At 34.9% G+C, this 23,883-nt stretch overlaps 1 long non-coding RNA gene across 1 annotated transcript in view; it reads right to left on the reverse strand.

Annotated features, from left to right (window-relative positions):
* Positions 1-788: 788 nt before the first annotated feature.
* Positions 789-23,883, reverse strand: part of LOC137234214 (uncharacterized) — an 80,940-nt gene continuing 57,845 nt past the window's right edge. The window contains exon 2 of the long non-coding RNA XR_010947731.1: positions 789-1,143. This is a non-coding gene — a long non-coding RNA (uncharacterized lncRNA). The remainder of the gene's footprint in view (positions 1,144-23,883) is intronic.

The raw sequence follows: 23,883 nt of genomic DNA on the forward strand, positions 1-23,883 counted from the left end.
GCCATTGTTACGGTACTGCCTGTTTTTGTGGCAAGGAACGGTGGCAAGCAGGCATGCAGTACTGTAACAAGGCTTCTACTTCATTTGAGTTTGGTTTTTATAGGAGGAGGACTCTACTCCAGATGAGCGTAGATATAAGCGGAGGGACTCTACCTCTACTTACTCTTATCTAGATAGGGCAATACAGTACGGTAGCCATAAAGAATTTAAGTTTTAATAAGTACACGTATATAATTAATTCGAACACACTCACTTTTACTTTCTGAAGGAGTAGGCACTCTCTCCCATATTTTCAGAACCCTGTATCGACCGACAAAACCCCAGTATTGAGGAAGCCCGTCACATTATTCAAACACTTTTATTTACTTTTCTGAGCATTATCTCAGTTAAAAATTAAGATTTATATGATTTCAACATTTTCTGTTTAATTTTTGAATTTATTCAGATAGTCAAATAAGTGCATTTTTAGTGTGTAACGTTACGACAAAAGCAAGGTTCTTACTTGCTTACTTACTTAATTAAACTGGGCTTTGGTAAAATTTTATAAAATGCCGTTGTATTGTTTAGCCAAAACAGAAAGGTTTCACTCCAAATATTACTAAATGCAGGAATTTTATTACTAATTCAGACGAAATTATTCAAAAATGCTGTCACTGCTTGCTAACATAAATATATTGGTGGAAAAACTAAACAATGCATTTCATTTCAGTTGTCTTTCGGTCCTTGAGCCGATTGATGATTTTACGTCACCCGGTAAATACATACAAGAAAATTAAAAAAAAATTAAATTTGAAGTGGTTATGTTGATAAATTTATTATTATGCCAACCAAAATTTTATGGTTAAAAACATTTTATTTATTCGTAGTTTAAAAATGCAATTTAAACAGCTTTCTGAGGGCGATAATCTAAATATCATGTATTTAAGTTGAAATAACTGTTTGCACCATGAGTTCTCTCGTGAATTTTAATATTTAAATTTTATAGTAGGTAGATGTCAGTAAACTAGCATTACTCACATTGCTGTCCTTCCTCTGGTAAGTTGGTAGTCATTGCCATTTTTGGAGGCTTTTCTTGTACTGGGTAAACTCGCGTCAATATTTGTATCAACGCAGCCAATGAACAATCCGGAATACTTGGCAAATCTAAAAATAATAAAAAAGTATTGTAAGGCATATTTCAACATACTTTGCTAAACAAAATAGTATATATTTTTATATGTTTCAATGGTGTTTCAAACTTAAATCTATTTTTAAGAACTCATGAGTTTAACACCAGTTAATAATACTTAGTTGTTGTCATGAATTCTTAAAAGCTCAGTAAAACTGAACACACCATTAAAATAGCTTCTTCCTAAATAAAAAGTATTTAAACAAACAAATTATCATGATCTGCACAATCTATTAAAGGCACAGAATACCTATCTACTGTTCGCATAACAATGGGCGAAACTGAGGTTAGGTTAGGTTAGGTTGGACTGGCCGGTCCTTGAGGACCTCACATAAACTCAATGAGTCCGTAGTGTTACCAGAAGTTTATCTAACGATCAAACTGAAAACCCCTATCAAAAGTAATGACCAAGCCTAATTTAAAGGCATGTGACGCCAGAGGGCAGTGTCTAGTCAGAATACCTGCCATAAGTCTGCAGGCGAAGCAGTGGCGAATAAATCGACACTCAGAGCAAATCGCGGGAATCTAGACCCAGGGACAACAGTAGGCTCTTAAAAAATTAGAAATATGGAACGCCACCCTGAAGTAATGCGAAAGCGGTACCGGGGTGGCCAACGGTTCCAAAACGGGGCTGGTTTTAGTCTACGGACACACGGTTCCTGCGACGGCTGCAATTATGGTGCATTAGGCATTTTTCAGCCCTCACGCAAAAAAAGTCCTCTCTTTTTAATAATAGAAGCAACTTCCTTAGTCTAAGGTTGTAAGACCTGCACATAATCTTCGAAACTTTAGCACGCCGTAAGGGATGCGCCCTTTTTAGCTAGTTTATCCCCTTTTTCATTCCCATCTATTCCCATATGCCCTGGGAACCAATATAGATGTATGCCTTTCCCTGTCCGGATTCTTCCCAGGGATTGCTTACACTCTAACAATCGTTTAGATGATGCGCTTGGCGAGATTATGACCTTAATTGCTGCTTGGTTGTCAATATAAAAAAATGCAAAAAGCATTCGTGGTATGCAGAAGTGTTTTCGACTTGACCGCTTTGTTTTCGTTTTTAATTTGTGTTTGTATTTGTTTTCGAGTTTTTGCTCTCAATTTAATTATGGATGAACTTTGCGGAAAATGTGATAAGGGGTTTGGTCATACTGACAATACAAGTGTGCCGTGTAGTGGCTTCTGTAAAAACCGCTTCCATCGTGCGTGTTGTGAGGGCATCATCACTGAATATGACGTCAAGCTGATCAAAACAAATTATCATATACGCTACATGTGTCCGGAGTTTGTTAATGCGCCTGTTAAGATTTCCAAGGGATGTTTTCACCCAGATAGATGGAATAACAAACTTAATTTGTTGTAACCAAACATCTAGTATTGGTGTGTTGACTGCCGAAATTGGTGCGCTCAAAGCTGCAGCGAGATCGTCTACTTTGCCCCCAAAAAGCAACAACGATCCTAAGCTCCATATGTACTTGATCTATGCACTCTCTCGCCGTTGCCTTCTGGCTCGCATACAGAGTGTACGGCCCCCCTCTAAACTCTCCTCTACAAGGTCCACAGCTACATACAACTGTTAATGCATCGCCTATCTTAACACTTACACTCCTCAAACCCCCGTGGTTCTCAAGACATCTAGTGAGACTATATAACATTAAATCTAGGCTATACAAACGATTTAAAATATCAGGATGAAGCTCCGATTTTTATAAATATTTAGTTGCTAAATCAAATTTTCATCGTCTTAATCAGCAGTGCTATAAATGTTAAACCGGTGTAAGCTTAAATTTTTTATCAACCCGAAACAATTCTATAGTTTTATCAATTCGAAGAGAAAAACTTATGGATTTTCGTCTGCTTTTTCCTATGGATGTAATCACGTAAGGTCTGATGTTGATATTGCCAACTTATTTGCTGAATACTTTAAGTCGACCTATTCATCTGAACTTTTTCAATCAGATCTCTATCCGTCCCCTTAACAGTTCTAATTGTATTATAGATCCTGCCATAGACACAGATACTGTTCTGAAGAGTCTTCTGGAGTTGAAACCTATTTTTTCTCCGGGTACAGTTTGTGTTCCTAGTTGTGTGCTAAAGTTCTGCACTGTCAATTTATCCCAGGAGATCCTTAAATTATTTACACTATCTCTGGAATCTTCGTTGTTCCCTTCAATCAACTCCAATATTGAGAACTACAGGGACATAGCTAAACTTGCGGCTATTCCAAAAATGTTTGAAAAGATAATCACCTGCCAAATTCAATATATATGTAGTTCTTCATTATCACCTAGCCAACATTGTTTTGTGCGTAGAAGATCAACCACAACCAACTTGTTTGAGTTCACTTCTCTAGTTATGGACGGATTTTTATCCAATAACCAATCCAATGTTATTCATACCGACTTCAGCAAAGAATTTGACTCTGTTAGTCATGAGCTTTTAACTCGTAAACTTGACTTACTGTGTTTTCCGAGGAATTTATTACTTTGGCTTCGTAGCTGTCTCGAAAATAGAACTCAGCGAGTTATGTTCAAAAACAGTATCTCTGAGTTGATAGAAGTGACTTCTGGTGTGCCTCAAGGCAGCCGTTTGGGTCCATTACTTTTTATCCTCTTCATAAATGACTTACCTAAGGTTATTTCGCATTCCCGTGTCTAATGCATGCAGGTGATGTAAAAATATGCTGCACTTACTTGCCTTCGGACTTTTCCCGTTTGGATCTACTTCAAGCAGTTCTGAACTGCTGGAGATGTAAGCTGATGACATTTCACAGAGTTAGCCCGGTTTTAAAATCCTATATGCCAGATGCAGCTCTCTTGGAGCGTATATCTGTAGTATGTGATCTAGGTGTTATTTTTGGGGTGAAACTGCGCTTTAACATGCATATTCATCTATCATGAACAAAGCATCGGGTGTACCCGGATTTACTAAAAGATGGACTGAAGACCTTGATTATCCTTATCTAACCAAGACCCTTTAAACATCATTGATATGCCCAATACTTGATTATTGTTCGTGTATTTGGCCTCCGGGATATAAAAATCATATAGATCCAATTTACGTGGCGTTAACTGGGAATCAAGTCTTCATCTTCCGCCATATAGAAATATACTTATTCTCATTAGTTTGCCAACTTTAGAGAATAGAAGAACATTAATCGAGGTAATGTTCCTTCATAAACTGATTATGGATGAGATAAACTCCACTGACCTTGTGAGCAGACTAAATTTTTCTATTCCTGCGAGAACTTCGAGACACTATGTACTCTTTCATTTACCCATTTTCCGGCATAGTTTTGCCAAATATAGCCCTCTTCGCAATTGGTGCTCGCGCTATAATGAACTGTACAACTGTATTAGTTTTGAGTATTCGGTCTCTGCTATACATATGGTCTGCGCTCAAGTTGCCCAGAGGCACTGAGCCTAGTTGCAATTTGTAACGCTATGTTCTTTGCTACTAGGTCTACAGGTAGAATGTGCAGAATGGCATACAGTGATGCCGTGGGGATGTTTTCAGGGATCCGGTAATGATTCGCTTTCCGCAGTCTTTGCTAGCTTAAACATTTTTTTTTACTTATTTTCGAAGAAGACTCAGATCATTGCTCCACCATTGCGGCTTTGCTTTCCTCTGAATCTTCTTAAAGGGCAAGCTCTGTTATACGCAATCATAAGCGTCCTTGTTAGGAAATCATTGAAATCATCAAGTTCCTCCACATTGGCAACCTCTGTGGGTTGTCCCACTTTTGTTTCTGGAATTTCATCCAGTTCGCTGACCTAGGGTTTCTAAAGGTTCCTCCCTTCACTACCCTCTTTAGGGGGAGGCCAAAGCTGATATATGCATGGTCGGAGAAGGATGGTCTAGTAAGAACCATCCAATCATGCCTTGATATATCACGTTCAGAGCTCAATGTAATATCAAAAACATTGCTTGATGTTGGACTAATGTGTAGGTACACTTACCTTGTTGAATATTATATATCGACGGCCACCGCAGGTCGCATCCTTCCTTCTCTTTGCGCATAACAAACGTCAAAACTGCGCGCGCTGAGCTCAGGAACCTTTCGTCCCGGTGAGAACCACGGCTGCTGGATCAGCGCCTCCTTAAGAGGTAGGAGGACTTCTCTCGACGCTACTTTACTGTGTTGGAGGTTTATCTGTAAGGCACGCAGCACCATTGGGCTGTTTGTCCCCCTCCAACACGTGACGTCTTCGTCCTCCTCTGAAGGAGAAACTGAGTAAGCGAGAAAAAATACAATCACCAAGTTAGGCTTTGCAAGTTTTGTGCCAAGTTATTCTTGGTTCGGATCTCGGTGAAACCTTTGCAAAAACAAGACTAAATAGCTTAGCCATGATTACGTGCCGCCTTTCGAAATTGTACCATCGCAATATACCATTAAGGATGACGGCAGTATGCTCGCTATAAACTATGCTAGACGAGAAGCAAAGTTTTTTTTCATATATTTTACAATCTTGAAACGTTTCTAGAACTGTGATATCTTTTACAATTTTTCATAAAAAATCGATTTCTTAGCTTTCTATCTTTTTATTAAAGCAACACTCCTCGCGTCCACTCTGTCGCCAGCCTAAAAGTTTTTTTTCCAATTATTCCCTAATAACATAAATAACAATTATTGACTGGTTGCAAGCTCATTAATTTTTAAAAATTAGGTAAAATTGAACACGAAATTAAAAATATACAAACAAATTAGTATATTAACTGAGCACATTACGAGATTGGCTAGCGATGATTGCGTGGCGGTTTTCGAAATCTAACCACAGTAATACGCCAGTATATCTACACTCGTATATTTAAATTAGTTATAAACGACTTTTAAATTAATCTGTTTATTAAACTGTTATGATTCATTATACAGAAAAAGCTGAAAAGAATTAAACATACTGGCTGACATTATAGCTATTTCTTTTATTTTTTTCTAACCATTAATTTTATATTAAAAATCGTGTTTTGAGTTATGATACTATTGATGTCCGGCATATGTAACACAATGCTTCTTAACGAACGATGGGTTGCTAAAAATGGCACCGATACTGGGAACCCATTACGTTTGAAGTCTTTTCCCAGTTGTAAATCTGTTGGAATGGAAATTCTAGCTGATCTTTTTTGCAATATATATATTCATCCGTACATTACTGAACTGAAACTGAAAATTCCACTTCAATTGGGGTTTTACCCTCATAATTTGTATGATTTTTGATCCTGTTTTCAATAAGCTGCATTTTTGTGCATTTATTACTGAAGTGTGCAGTTTCAATGCAAGTTTTGATGAACATAGCTACACAATTATAGCCTTTTATTCGCATTTATATTATTGTTTTTTAAAACACAGTTATATTTCAACCTATCCTTATATAAAGGTCGTAACATAAATGTTTTGTTAAAACAGCGTACCTCAGACATGCTGTTAATAAGACCGTTTCTCGGAGAAGTATTTATTAAAGTCGTATCTCAGTTAAAAAGTTTAGAATTTCAATGAAAAAATGTTTGACAGAAGCAGAGCTGATGAAGAATGAAATCATTTGCTTTTTGAAATTAGAGCTTTTCTACAATCAGTATTTCACAATTTTTTCTGCCTACGAGAATTATGCTTTCATTTTTTTAATTCTGCAATAATGCAGAGAAATAAGGATTTCATTCAGCACCACATGCAATTGAAAAGAATGTTAAATCAGACTGCAGAAATAAATATACTGAAATCAATGAGTGCACTCAGGTGATTTCACATTTTTGGTGTGTGAAGTCATGCATTCAGTACCAATCACTTACTACAAAAATGCGCAAATAGTACCTAAAATAGTACGAAAAAATTTTTCTTTCCTTTTTATGAAAGTTTAGTTTTAAAAATTGGTTGAAAAAGTTTTTATGAAGATAATTAGCGTGAGAATGGTTAAAACAACTTGCTCAGAGCATTAAGCATGACAATTTTAAAAATGTCCAGTTATATTGAAAAAAAAAGTATTATTCTGGCAAGTTGAACATTCCTGTCTTTCATATTAAATTTTTTATTGGAGTTGCTGATATAGTGACTTTTTTACTTGGGCTTATTTAATTAACCCGCGGAGCATATTTGGGGATTCATTTTGTTAAGTTTTCTTAACAAAATTTGCTCGCTTTTTTCGAAGGAGCCCTTTAAAGTCGCTTTCACAGCTTTAAAAAAGTTAAGCTAAATGGAAAATAAATGCTTATCAAATTTTTTTTGGGAAATTGTATTTGACAAAGTGCAAAACCACCCAAATAATACAAATCGCGAACGTAAGATTTTACAGCTCTGAACCCCAGATACCCCACTCATAAATTTTTTATTTTAACCTTAATTTTGAAAGATAACGGTTGAATAATATGTTGCTTTCACAAATGCGAAAGACTCTTTCAGTAAGCAGAAGCATTTTTAAATTTAGAAAAATGATACTTACCTTCTCATGGTACAAATTTGAAAAGAAAAAGTTGTCTACAGTAAGTTTACTACCCACCTGTTTCCAATATCGGGTTTCCCCGTGATAATTTTGATACATGTAAACTTTATTTATCTCGATTAGTTCATGCCATTACGATGCAGAGTGACAGATGAAACCAATCACCTTATTATCGTGGGTAGAATAAAGTAAAATATATATATCCATAATTCTACATCATTTGCCCATATTATGCCCAACATATGGCACATTTAGTTATATAAAAATGTGTGAAAATCGGCGTGATATCGAGCAATTTATTTAAGTGCGCTTTGGGTGTAAACTATGTATGTAAATAATGTTTTTTATGAATGTTTGTTTTGATGTCAATTGTTATTTTTATTTTGTTTATGTTTCTTTATATTGTTATAGTTAATCCTGAAGACGGTTACAGTAGGTAACCGAAAGATATTGAAGAAAAAAACTCAAAAATTTTTGAAAAATTTTATTTACAAAATTGGACCTCAAGCCGGCAAGAAAATTATTTATTTAAAAAAGAAAGGTCGTTAAAAACTTATAATGTACAATACGAAAGGCACGCCGAACGCATACAACAGTAAAATGGGATATGCAGAAATAAAAAGAAGCTATGGCAACGAGAAGGCAACTATAAACAAATTTCAATTAACTGTAAAAAAAGTAACAAAACTTAAATGTAGTATAAAATGTTTGGTAAAGTGTAGAAAATCCAAATTAGTTCCTAATTTTATAAGAAATTCAACTAGAAGTGATAAATTATTTGCATAGGACGGTGACAGACACACAGATATAGATAAGACATTAGACAGACACACATACAACTACCACTTGAAAATTCTAAGCCTACTTATAAAACAGAAACACAACACATTAAAACGGCAACAAGAAAAAATGGAATATGCAACAAAAAAGCTAAAGAAGAAGCTGAGCGAACATGATTTCGACGAATTTGTGAAAAGAGAAGAAAATGCCGCCAACCAACTTACCAAAACATTGAAGAAGAAACAGGAATCAAAGCACGAGAAACTACGAAGCAAACAAAATAACATACTCGTCGACAACAAAAAGAGCAAAGAGTGGTTTGTAAACAAAACAAACGTTGAATTCCCCCCAGATATAAAAACTCTGATAACAAAAGGTCCAAAGTTTGCGCTGCCGATAGAAAATGAGAGATTTCCATTATTCCAATATATCGCGGATGGTGAGGATCTCATACAAACTATTAAAACAAAGGAAGAACAAGAAGAAGCGCGAACTAAATTATCACAGCTAATAAAACATCACACAACAACAAATAAACCAAGTGCAATAGATCGTGCAATATCGGATACAGTGAAGCGGACGCGGAATTTTCTGAGCAAAAATAATAATATTCGTATTTTAACATCGGACAAGGGAAACCAAACAGTAGCAATGTATATGTGTGATTATGAAAATAAAATGAAAGATGTATTAAATGACTTGACAATGTATAGAGAACAAAGACAGGACCCCACATCGAGGCTACAAAGCAAAAACAATAGCTTAGTTGATAAGCTTTTCAAATTGGACCTAATTTCAAAGGCCGAAAGAAATAAGTTAACCACGACCACGGCACTATCCCCACGAATTTATGGACTTCCGAAAACACACAAGGAAGGAACACCACTTCGGCCGATTTGCTCTGGGATTGGGTCACCATCACACGGCCTATGTAAATACATTGCCGACATATTAAAAAACGTCATGACGAACTCCATATATAATATTAAAAATTCGCTAGAGTTTAAAGAAAATATAAATAACTCATATATTTTGTGACGATGAAAAACTTATATCTTTTGACGTAATTTCCCTATTCCCCAGTATACCCACACAGCTAGCACTTGACATTATAATAAGAAAATGGACGATATTAGAAAAACATACGAAAATGCCAAAGAAACTATTTATGGAAGTATTAAAATTCTGTATAGAAGAAAACAGATATTTTAAGTTTAAAGAGACAATATACACACAACTAAAAGGATTACCGATGGGATCGCCGACTTCACCAGTGATTGCAGATATCGTAATGGAGGAATTATTGGAAAATACAACTGCAAAATTGACTAGAACACCAAGATGCATTACCAAATATGTGGACGATCTATTCGCTATTATAAATAAAAATGACGTAAAAAGTACACTTGACGCATTAAATTCATTTGACAAAAATATAAAATTCACAACAGAACTCGAAGTGGTATAAGAAATCAACATCTACCGGACGAATCATCAATTTTTATTCAAAACATCCAAAAAAGATGATAATGAATACAGCAATGGGCTGTATACGACGTATGTTACAAATATCAGACGACACTTGCCACAAGGAAAAAAAAGAAGAAATTAAATTAATATTAAAAAGGAATGACTTTCCTGACAATGTTATCAAAACCTTAATAAAAAGAAGTTTATCACAGACGAGTCAACGTGAATCCGAAAAAACAAAAATATTCAAATCGCTACCATATGTACCAAAATTGTCAGAGCGTCTAGAAAAATCAGATTGCTATAATAGAGAAAAAGTGAAGATAGCTCACAAACCAATAAACACATTGAAAAATATTTTTAACAAAACGAAATCCGAAATTCCTAAAACAGAAAAAAGTAATATTGTCTATAAAATCCCTTGTAATGGAAACAAAACAGAATCATGCAATAACTTATATGTGGGAACAACGAAAGCAAAATAAAAATCTCGACTAGCGCAACATAAATCCGATTTTAAATATTGTCATGAAACTATTAACCAAAAAACAGCATTAATGACACACTGTGCAACGAAGAACCATTTTCCAGACTTTGATAAAACGACGATACTCCAACAAGAAACCAATTATAACAAAAGATTTACACTGGAAATGCTGCATATAATTAACACACCGACCAGCATAAGAATGAACTACAAGACGGACATCGATAATTGCGCGAGCTCCTACAGACATTTGATAACAAACAGACGGACAGTACAAAACTCCGCGTTAAGCAGTGAAGACGCGCAAAATAATGCATGTAAATAATGTTTTTTATGAATGTTTGTTTTGATGTCAATTGTTATTTTTATTTTGTTTATGTTTCTTTATATTGTTATAGTTAATCCTGAAGACGGTTACAGTAGGTAACCGAAATATATTGAAGAAAAAAACTCAACAATTTTTGAAAAATTTTATTTACAAAATTGGACCTCAAGCCGGCAAGAAAATTATTTATTTAATAAAAAACTTATAATAGTAAACTATTTACTTTACTGCAAAATGTCTAAACTGTACCTACTCGCTAAGAACCATGGATCTTACTTATCTCTTATTCTTTATTTACGTTGTTTGTTTTAAATGCTCTTTTTTCATAAAAAAAGTTTCTTGCACTTTTAATGGTTTTTATGTTATTAGTAAAATATATATACGTATACGTACTCACCGTATAGGTTTGTGAGGTCTCGAGAACTAGTGTTTTAGATAATTTTTTCTAGTTTCCGAATAATAGCAACATGTGCCTTCAAATGGGTTCATGAATATGCCAACAAATTCTAAAACTTCACCTTAATTAGGGATGTCAATATTTTATAATTTCGGAACCCCGGGATTTTCAGGATCTTGTATTGTAATTAATACCGGGATTAAATATTATTTAAATTTCAAAAACTTAACCTACGAAAGTGCACAATATTATTTGGGATAACTTTTTATGCATCAAATCATAAGGGTTAAAATTAATTCAGAAATAAATAGGCTTCAAACTTCGTTGCATAATATTTTCAGTTCAAACTAACAATCACATATTTTGAAAAAAATATAATACATTGTATAATAAGACCATAATTTCTTGAGAACCATTGTGATCTCATAAATTAAAGAAATTTCATAACATCCTACTTATGTGTATGTTCTGCTTTTAATACTAAGCAACATTCAAAAACTTCAAAAAGTATTCCTACATTCAAAAAAGTACTACTACTAGAGGTTTGTATGTATTCGTATGTATATGAATGTGCGCATGCTAAATTGGTATTGAATTAGGTAAGCTCTAAAAAGCGGTTATCTGACGGCACTTCATGTTTCTTAAGAAATCTGGAGTCCCGAAAATGCTAGAATTTGTATTAAAGGTGAAGTCTCTGAATTTACATCGTTGGCATGCATGTTTAGGCAATTGTCAAATAAAAATAAAAAATGTATTCAAATAATTTTACACACCAAGCACACCAGTAGGAAATGAGCGCATGTTTGGCAAAGTTTCTGCAAGCCTATCTAATGGGGATTTCCTTTCTTTCTTATTGTTACTATTTAATAATGTAACGATCACTAAATTTGTACAAAATGATGCTTTTTCGGGCAGTATTTTATTAAATGAGGACGAAAACTTTCGGGAGAGCTGCGAAAATCGTGCAATATTTATTCCAGAAAAGAACACAAACATGTCCACTGCCAAGAGTGGGGAAAGGGTTTTGTAAATTTGTTTCACAAACTTCACCCTTAAATTGAACAATTTAAGTCTAAGCACTCCCCCAGTATTACTTTAGCAATTTTTTTGCTTACTGCCGGCCCCACCGTACAGATTAATTCTGCTTAACCGGTTCCCCAACTTTTTTTTTCAGAAAAATATACGTACTTATTCTCAGTACTAAGAAGTTGTTTTCATGGTATAAACCAAACAAGAAAATTATGATCTTAATGTACGTTTTAGCACAACCAATTAAAGGACATGAAGGATTCAAGTTTTTTATTAACACGCTTTTATTAGCTTGGCCTGTATGTAACGGAATCTTTGAGCTTAATTTTCACCGGTTTCTAGAAGTCTGATTAATTTGAAACTTTGCATACGTATCAAGGGCCGATGACAATGCATTAATGTGATGGTGTGGTGACATAAGGTCAACGGCCATAAGGTCAATTGGCCTTATTACCACTTTGAATAGCCATAAGTTTGATTGAAACTTTGCACACGTATCAAGGATCAAGGACAATGCATTAATATGATGGTGTGGTGACATAAGGTCAATGGCCATAAGGTCAATTGGCCTTATTACCACTTTGAATGGCCATAAGTTTGATTGAAACTTTGCATACGTATCAAGGGCCGATGACAATGCATTAATGTGATGGTGTGGTGACATAAGGTCAACGTCCATAAGGTCAATTGGCGTTATTACCACTTTGAATGACCATAAGTTTTTTTTTTCAGAAAAATATACGTACTTATTCTCAGTACTAAGAAGTTGTTTTCATGGTATAAACCAAACAACAAAATTATGATCTTAATGTACGTTTTAGCACAACCAATTAAAGGACATGAAGGATTCAAGTTTTTTATTAACACGCTTTTATTAGCTTGGCCTGTATGTAACGGAATCTTTGAGCTTAATTTTCACCGGTTTCTAGAAGTCTGATTAATTTGAAACTTTGCATACGTATCAAGGCTCGATGACAATGCATTAAGGTGATGGTGTGGTGATATAAGGTCAACGGCCATAAGGTCAATTGGCCTTATTACCACTTTGAATGGCCATAAGTTTGATTGAAACTTTGCACACGTATCAAGGCTCGATGGTGTTTGGAGCTCGTAAATAGAAAAAACATTATAAAGTCTGTGTGCTTTGATAAGCGCTAAAAATTGGTGAAACTAGCAAAGTAGTGACAGGTGATGTACCAGCATTAATAAAGTGCCTTTCTTGTGAGATTCAATTATATTTAATTTAAATAAAAAGGTGAAAATATATTTTGCTTGTGCAGTTTTGTGTAACTGTTAAGCAGAAAATGGAAGAGTGCGGGAAATGTCGCAAAAAAATAAGAGGGGAAACAGGTGTAAGATGTGAGGGTGTGTGTGGTATGGCCTTAATTGTTTGCAAGGTTGTATGATGATTTATGTTTCCAATGTTGATGAGGCTTTAAGGGAAATCTTGGCTATTTCAGAGGTAAACAAAATGAATTTGAAAAAGCAAAAAAGCGAAATTGAAAAAATGTTGAGTGAACATATAAGGGAAATAAGCGCTTCCATAACTCACAACGAAAGAGAGGCGAAAATAATAGTAGAAAAAATCTATAAGGTGAACTCAGAAATACTAGAGTTAATGAAAAAAATAGAATGCTTGTGCTTAGAAAATAAGGATAAACTAAGTAAAGTTAGTATATCGAATGAGGCGTTCACTAAGCAAAAGAATGAAATTATTAATGAAGTTAAAAAGGTTGCTAATATCCCTAATGAAACAGAAAGTGGAAATTATAAAAGAGGTTAAGAAGGCTGCAAATCAGAATAAAGGTTTTGATGGTGGAAATGTTTCTACATATGCCACTGTTAAAAAAGGCATCCCTCCAATTGTTATTAAGCCCAAAGTGAAACAAGCCATTGAGAAAAAAAAAACGGATTTAAACAAAATAGATCCATCCCATCTAAATATAGGAAGGGTACAAAACAAAAATAATGGCACGATAATTATAAGCGCTAATACAGCAGGCGACAAGGACAAAATTAGAGATACGCTAACAGAAAAGTTGGATAAAAATGTGTATAATATTAATATTATATATTGTAATATATTTTCCTAGAGTTGTGGTAGCTAATATTAGTGCAGAGCATATCGAGAGCGAAATAGTTAGCCGGATCCTTGCGCAGAATGATACACTGAGGGAAGCTAATATGAAATGTATTACAATTAAACGCGCTAAAAAAGAAAATAGAGGACAACATATTAATGCAGTTATAGAAATAAAATAAAAATAAATGTAAGGCGCGATAACCTCGGAAGAGATCTAAGGCCGAGCTTCTCTTCCAATTTGCGTCGTGCTCCTCTTGATTTTCCCTACAAATTGGCCGGACGGGACCTAAATGTTTTATGCCGACTCCGAACGGCATCTGCAAGGCAGATGAGTTTTCACTGAGAGCTTTTCATGGCAGAAATACACCCGGAGCGCTTGCCAAACACTGCCGAGGGGCGACCCCGCTTAGAAAAAATTTCTTCTAATTTAAAAACCTTATTTCTAAAATTTTGATGTTGCTTTGCCCGGGGTGCGAACCCAGGGCATACGGTGTGGTAGGCGGAGCACGCTACCATCACATCACGGTGGCCGTGCATAATAGAGCATACATATTATGAGGCCATCCTGACACATAAGAAAATTAATGTTGGATGGGATCGCTGCCCCGTTTATTACGGTCAAACTGTAAAAAGGTGCTACAAATGTTTAGGGTTTAACCACATAGCTGCCAATTGCACTCTGAAACAGAGATGTAGTAAATATCTGGGAGAACATGAGGCAGAAAACTGCCAGGAGAGCATGCCCATTAATAAATGTGGTAATTGCGTAGATGCCAATAATCAGTTAGGTTTTAAACTCAATATAGACCATAGCATAATGAGCCATGACTGCCCAGCTTATCAAAGGAAGCTTAAACTGGAAAAACAACGAGTTGGTTTTTAGCAACCAAGGCGTACAAGCCCAGTAATAAATGTTTTTGATTTGGAATGTGTCTACTTGAATATTTGTAGTTTGTTAGCAGATAAAGCAGAGCTCGAAAAAATTATAGAAGAAGTGGATCCGGACATTGTTTTATGCTCAGAAACACGTATAACTTCAGATATTCTTGATTCTGAAATTAAAATTGCACCGTATACATTAATTCGCTGCGACTCCAATAGTAGACATACGGGAGGGGTCGTTTTGTTACTGAAAATGGAAATCAAGTACAAAGTCAGGTTTAATCGATCAATTGATAGAAATGTATGGTGTGCTATAATAAAATTAAAACAAGTGGACATTAAGTGGCAAATAGGTGTGTTGCACCATTCCCCAAGTTCTAGTGACAGTGAATTTTTAAATCACGTAGAGAGTATTTTATCAGAAGTATTAGAATCAGGTACGAATTCTCTTCTAGTTGGAGATTTCAATATAAACTTAAATATTAACTCTTCGCGTAGCTACAAACTGAATGAAATTTGTGCACGTAGCGCAATGAAACAAAAAATAAATTTCAATACAAAAGTCGCGGAAAATTCTCAAACAAAAATAGATTTATTATATGCAAAGGCTGATATACTGTCTTGTGTAAATCTTGAAGACCACAGAATATCCGATCACGAAACTATTTCATTTGCTATAAAAGTAAGTAATTGAAACCCGTTACGAAGAGTCATTTCATCAACATCCTGGGAGAATTATTCTGCCGATAACTTGACCACTCTACTGAGGAATTGCGATCTCAGTTTAATAAGAATGTCATCGACATGGTCAACTATATAAATACTCGTTTACTAGATTGTATGCGAGTACTAACGTTTGAAAAAAACAGTACGGTAAAGTTAAGAAATAAATGGTATGACGAAGAATTGACAGAATTGAATAAACTAAAATACCGGTTGCACTCACAAGCTAGAGCAACGGGTGACTATACTGAATATAAAATGGTCGCGAAGTACTACAAAAAACTAATCAAATTTAAAAAGATTAAATACATGGAGAATAATATTGATATCAATAGTTCAGATAGCAAGGTAATGTGAAAGCATCTTAAGCATGCTGTAAACTTAACGGGGCCACAAGAAAAGATCTTGACGGTGATCGTAAAAGGTGTGACATATGGTAAACCTCGCGATATTGCTGAAGCATTGAACTCCTTCTTTATAGATACCATTGTTGATATAAACAGGGAAATTGAAGTTGTTCAAAGTCAGAACGACTTCCAATTTACAGCTAGGTCGTGTTTAAAATTCGAAGAAATTACGGTTGAGGAAGTTACACGTGTAGCAAAAAGGTTCAAAAATAAAACTGGGGGGGATTTACTTTCAGAAGGCGTAATTAAAGATTCGGTATCGTACATGGGTTTCTTCTATGCAACCGCTATAAACAAATCCATGACTACTGGAATAGTGCCAGACATGTGAAAATTTTGACAATAGTACCAATTAGGAAAGTAAAAGGTTCAATAATGGCAGAAGAACTAAGGCCGATAAATGCATTGCTGAACATAGAAAAAATTCTAGAAATTGTAATAAAAAATCAACTGCTTAATTACTTAGAAAATAATAAAATCCTTATAAAGGGACAATCCGGTTTCCGAGAAAGGCACTCTTGCGAGACAGCGTTAAATTACGTCATATCTAGCTGGAAAGAAGAGCTGAGCCTAAAAAAACATATAGTAGCAGTTTTCATTGACCTGAAAAGAGCGTTCATAACAATTGATAGAAATACAATGCTCGATAAATTGGTATTAGGGAAAATGAATTGCAGTGGTTTAGAAGCTTCTTATCAGACCGGAAACAAAGAACAACCATCGAGTCAGTAGTCTCATCCGAGGCACAAGTGGACATAGGTTTACCACAAGGGTCGGTATTAGCACCAATCTTGTTCAACATTTACATAAACGATATACCATCAGCACTGAAGTATAGTAAAATCAGGTTGTTTGCAGATGATGCGCTACTTGAAGTAAATGAAACGGACATTTCAATAGCAAGGAGCAAAATGCAAGAAGATTTAGACTCATTGTATAGATGGCTTTGCATTAATAAACTGAAGCTTAACGTTAACAAAACTAAGTTCATGGTTTTATCTAGGACGACCAATAAAGAATCACTTAATTTAGATCTAAAAATAATGAATACAAGCATTGAGGATGTCAAAATATTTAAGTACTTAGGGATCCTGATTGACAATAAACTGAGGTTTACGGATCATATTGATTATATTGTTGCCAAAATGGGCAAAAAATTGGATGTTGGAAGAGATCGTGTAAACTTATTAGTAAGAAATATAAGTTGAAAGTATATAGATCCATCATAGAACCGTACTTCTTATATTGCCCTACAATATTCTTTATTGTCAATGAAACACAAGTAGACAGGTTACAAATTATGCAAAACAAAGCTATGAGATTTATATCGAAAGTGAGGTAAGTCACTTCCATAAAGAGTATGCTTGATGCACTAAACTGGTTGAGTGTGAAACAGTTGATATTTTCCCATAGTATGAAATTTGTATTTTATATCAAGCATGGTAAATTACCAGCCTACCTAAGTGAAAAACTTGTTTATGTGAATGAAACCCATTCTTACATAATCAGGGAAAATAATAATTTTAGATTACCTCTTCTCAAAACAGAAGTGGACAAGTAAAATATATTTTACAAAGGCCAGAAATGTTTTAATGAACTACCTAATCATGTTAAAAATTGTGAAAACTTAAACACCTTCAAAAAAAGTTTATTAGAATATTGCAAAACCCGTCAAATAAGATAAAATATTTTGTATCTGTATTTCATGTTACTGATCCTTGAGCGTACATGGCAATCCAAATAGACACAGAGGAACCTTATGCATCAGGTCAAAAACATATATCGCTCGCAATAAAATTGGGAAAGAATTCCTGAAAATATCGTCCCAGACAAACAGTTGGAGTGTTCATGTGAATCAGTATATTCCTACAACAATCATATATTATAGTTGGTTGTGTTTACATAAAAGCTGGTACAGGGATGATTGGAAACGCGTCCTTTCCAACCGTCCGATAAGAGTGGCTCGTTCTGCTGAGCTGCTAGCTTTTGGGTTGACCGGAATCAAATGCATTCCGACAGCATAAATAATAAAACTGTGTAATCATACGTCTTGGAGTAGGGCAGGGTTGAGAACACGTCCTTCCAACCTCCCAATGAGATGACTCCAAGACTCGCCCGTTGCGACCACCAGTTCCCGTGCTGATCGGAATCTCATGCATTCCGACACCCCAAACGCTAGAAATCCTATTATTATTAAAATATATTTATAATTTGTAATAATCTAAGTTTTAGGCTTAAATTGCCGTAATAATAAATAAATAATAATAATAATAAGGTTAATGGACATAAGGTCAATTGAACTTATGACCACCACAAATGGCCATAGATTTCAAACCTTGCACGTAATGCGAAAAACGCATTCCTCTATTAATGATAGAAGTGGATGCATGGCACATCTAAGAAAGAGCATACTGGAGCCCTTTTTAACACGCTTTTATTAGCTTGGCCTGTATCTATCTATGTATCCATGTATGTATGTAACGGAATCTGGAGTGGAGCCGAGAGCCCCGGTAATGCAGAGCTCCGAACTCCGTTGCACCTTTTGAAGCATTTTAAGATACGTACTGTTAGCTAGTGCATGCCACCAGACCAAGGCATCATAAAGAAGAATCGGGCGCACAATGGCTGTGTAAATCCAGTAGGTCACCTTAGGGGAGAATCCCCAGGACGTGCCAATTGCCCTCTTGCAGGTAAACAGCTCTGCTGCTGCCTTCTTGGATCGCTTCACTATATGGTCACTCCATAATAGCTTCCTATCCAGAATGACTCCCAAATACTTGACTTGATCGCTAAACGCTAAGAACGTACCTCCAATTCTTGGCGGTGTAAGATTTGGTACTTTGTACCTCCTCGTGAAGAGGACAAGTTCGGTTTTATCCGGGTTGACTTCCAAACCTCTGGCGGGTTGTACTGCTGGAGCAGCTCCAGGATGTCAGCTGGGTCCATTGGCGTCACTGGAACCCAGGCTCTAGCCCTTGGTCGTGAGGGGATATCACGCGCCTCCACTACCTTGAGGCGCGCGCCCGGTTATATCACCCCTCTCAGCGTGACGGCGGCCCTATAGAGGTTTGCCGACCTGGCGTCGTCACAGCTAATTAGCTTGGCATTGCCTGGAACTACCCTGCATCGGTGAAAGATGGCGGTGGACCAGGGTTGCCTTTCTTAACCTCAACGGCCACCGTAGCGAGCCCGACCTCGATCCACTTCCACTGTTGTTTCGGGATCCTGCCATCTTCGCTGCTCTCGTCTATAATGCCAATGATCTGCCGACCCTTGGAAATTTCAGCGAAAGACCGCGTCCAGCCTCCCTGCGTCTTGGCCCTTTTCGGTGCCGTGGGGTTGGATTCATCCATGGACCGCTGGCGTTTCGAGGTTTCATCACTCTCGGCAAAATCTTTTAAAATTACTTGAACTAAAAAATAAAAATAAATAATAGTTAAAAAAAAACTAAAAAAACACGCTTTTATAGCTAACCGAACTAAAAAGTAGATAATAATTTTCAATTAAAAAGAGTTTATATAACAGTAGTAGAATATCAAACAATCATTTATAGTTAATCACCTCAAAATAAAATTATAATGAAATTTAAGTTATTAACAGAATAATTTAATTCACATTAAAAAGCGTGGGGTGCTTGATATTGTATGGTGCAATCATTCTATTGGCAACTATCTGAGAGGAAAGATATGAAATGATATGAAAAGAGTTTATATTCTTTTTAATTGAAAATTATTTTCTACTTTTTAGTTCGGTTAGCTATAAAAGCGTGTTTTATTTAGTTTTTTAAACTTTTATTTATTACTATCATTTTAAATGATCCCATCAAGTAAATGGAGCATTTTATAAAAATTTTCTTGTGAACAAAAAGTGTTCAGAACGGAGAGTTTTTGTTTTTTTTTATATTTTTTTTATGGAAGTTGAATGAAACCAGGCTAATCCGGTTCATGCCGAGTAGTTGTGGTTGTTAATCGTCGAAATCCAAAACTGCTCAGCTACAGAGGAAACCAGGCTAATCTGGTTCATGCCGAGTAGTTGTGGTTGTTAATCGTCGAAATCTAAAACTGCTCAGCTACAGAGGAAACCTCATCAGCTAAGTAAAATAGATGCCGAATTAGTAATTAATATACATACATATAATGGATAGAATTAGTAGAAAATGAAATCAATATGTTAACGAATACAGTTAGTTACTATTAAGAGAGGAAAGAACAGATTTTTTAATACAAAAAAGCGAGTCCGAAACATCAAATGTGGTAGTGGGAGTTGAAATTCTGACACAAACAGCTGAAGGGCTCATTTAATTCAAAATTTTTTCTACAATATTTTAGGTAGAGAGGCTTAAGATGTCCTGAAGGCCGGGAAGGGACTTTAAAGTTGTTTACTTCGCTCAACAGGAATGAGTTAGAGACCGAACCATTTAGTAATTTAATCATATATACAATTCCAAGCATTTCCCTACGACTAGCAAGGAAATCTCTTAAGGAGAAAAGTTAGAATTGTTTTTGGACTGATTCTAGCCGATCAATATGAACCTGGCAGCTCGGGTTCCAAATTATTGCACCATACTGTAATATCGGCCTGACTAATGTTGTAAAAGGGCTTTAGTAACGTACGGGTAGCTGAATTCTTTATACCTTCGCTTTACAAACGCCAGAACACCTCTAGCCTTATTAACAGTTGCAGTAATATGAAGGTTGAAGTTAAGTTTACTGTCCATATCAACCCCAAGGTCTATAAAACTGTATACATACCTGTTCAAGATTATAATTGTAAAGAGTGTAGGAAGCTGGCTGAAGTAATCTATGTACATAAATTAGCATTTTTTAAGATTAAGTGGCACCAATTGAGCAATGTGTCCAAATCTGATTGCAAAAGAGACCTTTCTTTGCTTGACGCCTAGGATAAAAAAGATTTACATCTTCCTTTGCAAGAGAAAAACTAAATATTATTATTAACTTATTTATTTGAGCGAAATCCAAAATTTTCTTGCTAACGTATTCTTGGAAAAAATACGGCGATATATATTGTATGAGCAATAAAATTTCCAACTGGGTACGTAGTCCAATATTGTGCTTATGTCATTAATGAAATTTTTTATTTTTATGTATTTTTTTGTTTATAACAATAGAAAAAACATCGCCTTCCAGACACAGTGTAGCATTTTCAACAAACATGAAATATAAAGAAAAAAGCTTATAGCCAGCTAACGTGATTAAAATTACAGTTGCACTATTAATAAAAAATCACGTTGTTGTCATGCGAATTTCATCTTTTTATATAAAAATTTTCAAAAAGCCTTCAACACGATACAGGTCATATTTTTCATTAAAAATAGTGGTAAATTTTGATACCATTAGCTGCCAAAACTTTCTAAACTTTCAAAACTATTGCAGGGGCTCCAAGAAAAAAAAAATCGTTTTTACAAATTATAATCTGTACAAAATCCCCCTTTCTCCTTAAGTTTGATCCCATTATGCCTTTATTTGTACCAAACGCAACGGGAAGCTTAGTCAATGCACAGAGATATCACACCTCTAGATCTAGTGGAAATTAACTATCACATTTTGGTTTATTTTATGTTATGCACACAATGCCAAAGACTTTGTAAATCGGAAAAATGGCTTTTTTTAAGTTTCAGAGTATCTTGCTTTTTTTTTTTTGTTCAATTTCGATACATATTTGCTAGTAACAGTATTCAAGACTGTCCCAGATGTGAGTTTTACTTCATAATGGCGCCTGAAATGTGGAAAACGTCAACAATAATACCTGTGGAAAAAGTTAAAAAGACAAAGCAATCTGAAGAACTTAGACCCATAAATACCCTGCCAAGTGATGCTAAAATTCTCGAAGTCGTTGTTAAGAATCAGTTGGTGAATCATCTTGAAGTAAATAATATACTAGTCTACCAACAGTCAGGATTTAGGAAAAAACATTCCTATGAGACAGCGCTGAACTTGGTGATATCTGATTGGAAAGAAGAGGTAAACAACAAAAAAGTAGTGGGTTCAGTTTTCCTTGACCTCAAAAGAGCTTTTGAAACGCTGGATAGAGAGATATTAATAAAAAAAATGCAGCGGATTGGCATAACTGATATTGAACTTAAATGGTTCCGCAACTATTTGAAGCAGAGAAAGCAGAAAACAGTTATAAATGTTGTGACGTCGGATGAATTAGAGGTACCCATAGGGTTACCTCAAGGCTCAGTATTGGCACCTATACTATTTCTTATATACATAAATGACATAGTCAATGCTATCGAAGGTTGTGAAATTAGACTTTTTGCGGATGATGCATTAATTATGATAAGTGAAAATAATATTAATACTGCACTTGCCAAAATGCAACATGAACTAAATAACTTGTATAAATGGTTGTGTGGTAATAGACTGAAACTAAATATTAATAAAACTAAATATATGATAATAACAAGGAGGAATATCAATGAGGATGATATAGCCGAGCTAAAAATAAATTATGAAATCATACAAAGAGTTAACAGTATAAAATACTTAGGAATAAGAATTGATAATAAACTTAGATTTGAAGATCATACAAATTATACAATTAAAAAAGTTTCTAATAAAATAGGAGTCATGCAGAGAACAACTAAATTCATTCAAGAAAAGTACAAAATAATTTTATATAAATCAATTATGGAACCGCACTTCGTATATCGAATAAAGAAGTAGACAAGCTCCAAAAGCTTCAAAATAGATGCATGAGATTTATTCTTCAGAAACCTAGAGATACACGAACGGCTGACATGTTGAAGACTTTAGACTGGTTAAGTGTGAAACAAAAGATTTTTTTCCACTCCATGAAATTCATATTTAATATCAAAGATTTCATTTCATTTCATTTATTTATTACGGCAAAAAATCCTAATTCATAAATTAAATTAGATTACAATTTACAACTTATTGCTAAGGTTTAACAATATTCATAAAGCTTTGCTTTAAAAGCTACGATTTCATTACAACTTTTTATATCTATAGGCAGTTCATTGAAACTTTTTAGACCTTTATAAAAAATATTTTGCTGATCTATTTCAGTTCCGAATAAAGGCAGTTTGAAATTATGTTTATCCCTTGTATTAATGTTATGTGTTTGCTTAACTAATACTACGTTTTTACTTAGATATTCAGGTACATTTTCACTTCTAATATTAAATATAAACTTCATAGCGTGAAAAAAAATCTTTTGCTTGACACTTAACCAGTTCAAACTTCTCAGCATATCAGGCGTACGAGTATCTCTAGGTTTTTTAAGAATAAATCTCATACATCTGTTTTGCATCTTTTGAAGTTTATCTATTTCTTTGTCTGACACAATGAATAGAATAGATGGGCAGTATACAAAGTGCGGTTCTATAATGGACTTATATATAATTATTTTGTACTTTTTTTGAATATATTTGGATGTTCTCTGCATAACCCCAACTTTCTCGACTGTGTAGTTTATATGTTCTTCAAACTTGAGTTTGTTATCAATTATAATTCCCAAATATTTTATACTGTCAACTTTTTGTATTCTTTCATTTATTTTTAAACCAATTATATCCTCATTAACGTTCCTCCTTGTTATTATCATAAATTTCGTTTTGTTTATATTAAGTTTCAGTCTATTTCCGCACAACCATTTATACAGGTTATTCAGTTCATGTTGTATTTTGGAAAGTGCAGAATTAATATTATTCTCACTAAT

This window comes from Eurosta solidaginis, chromosome X, assembly GCF_040869045.1.
Source record: "Eurosta solidaginis isolate ZX-2024a chromosome X, ASM4086904v1, whole genome shotgun sequence".
NCBI classification, from domain to species: domain Eukaryota; kingdom Metazoa; phylum Arthropoda; class Insecta; order Diptera; family Tephritidae; genus Eurosta; species Eurosta solidaginis.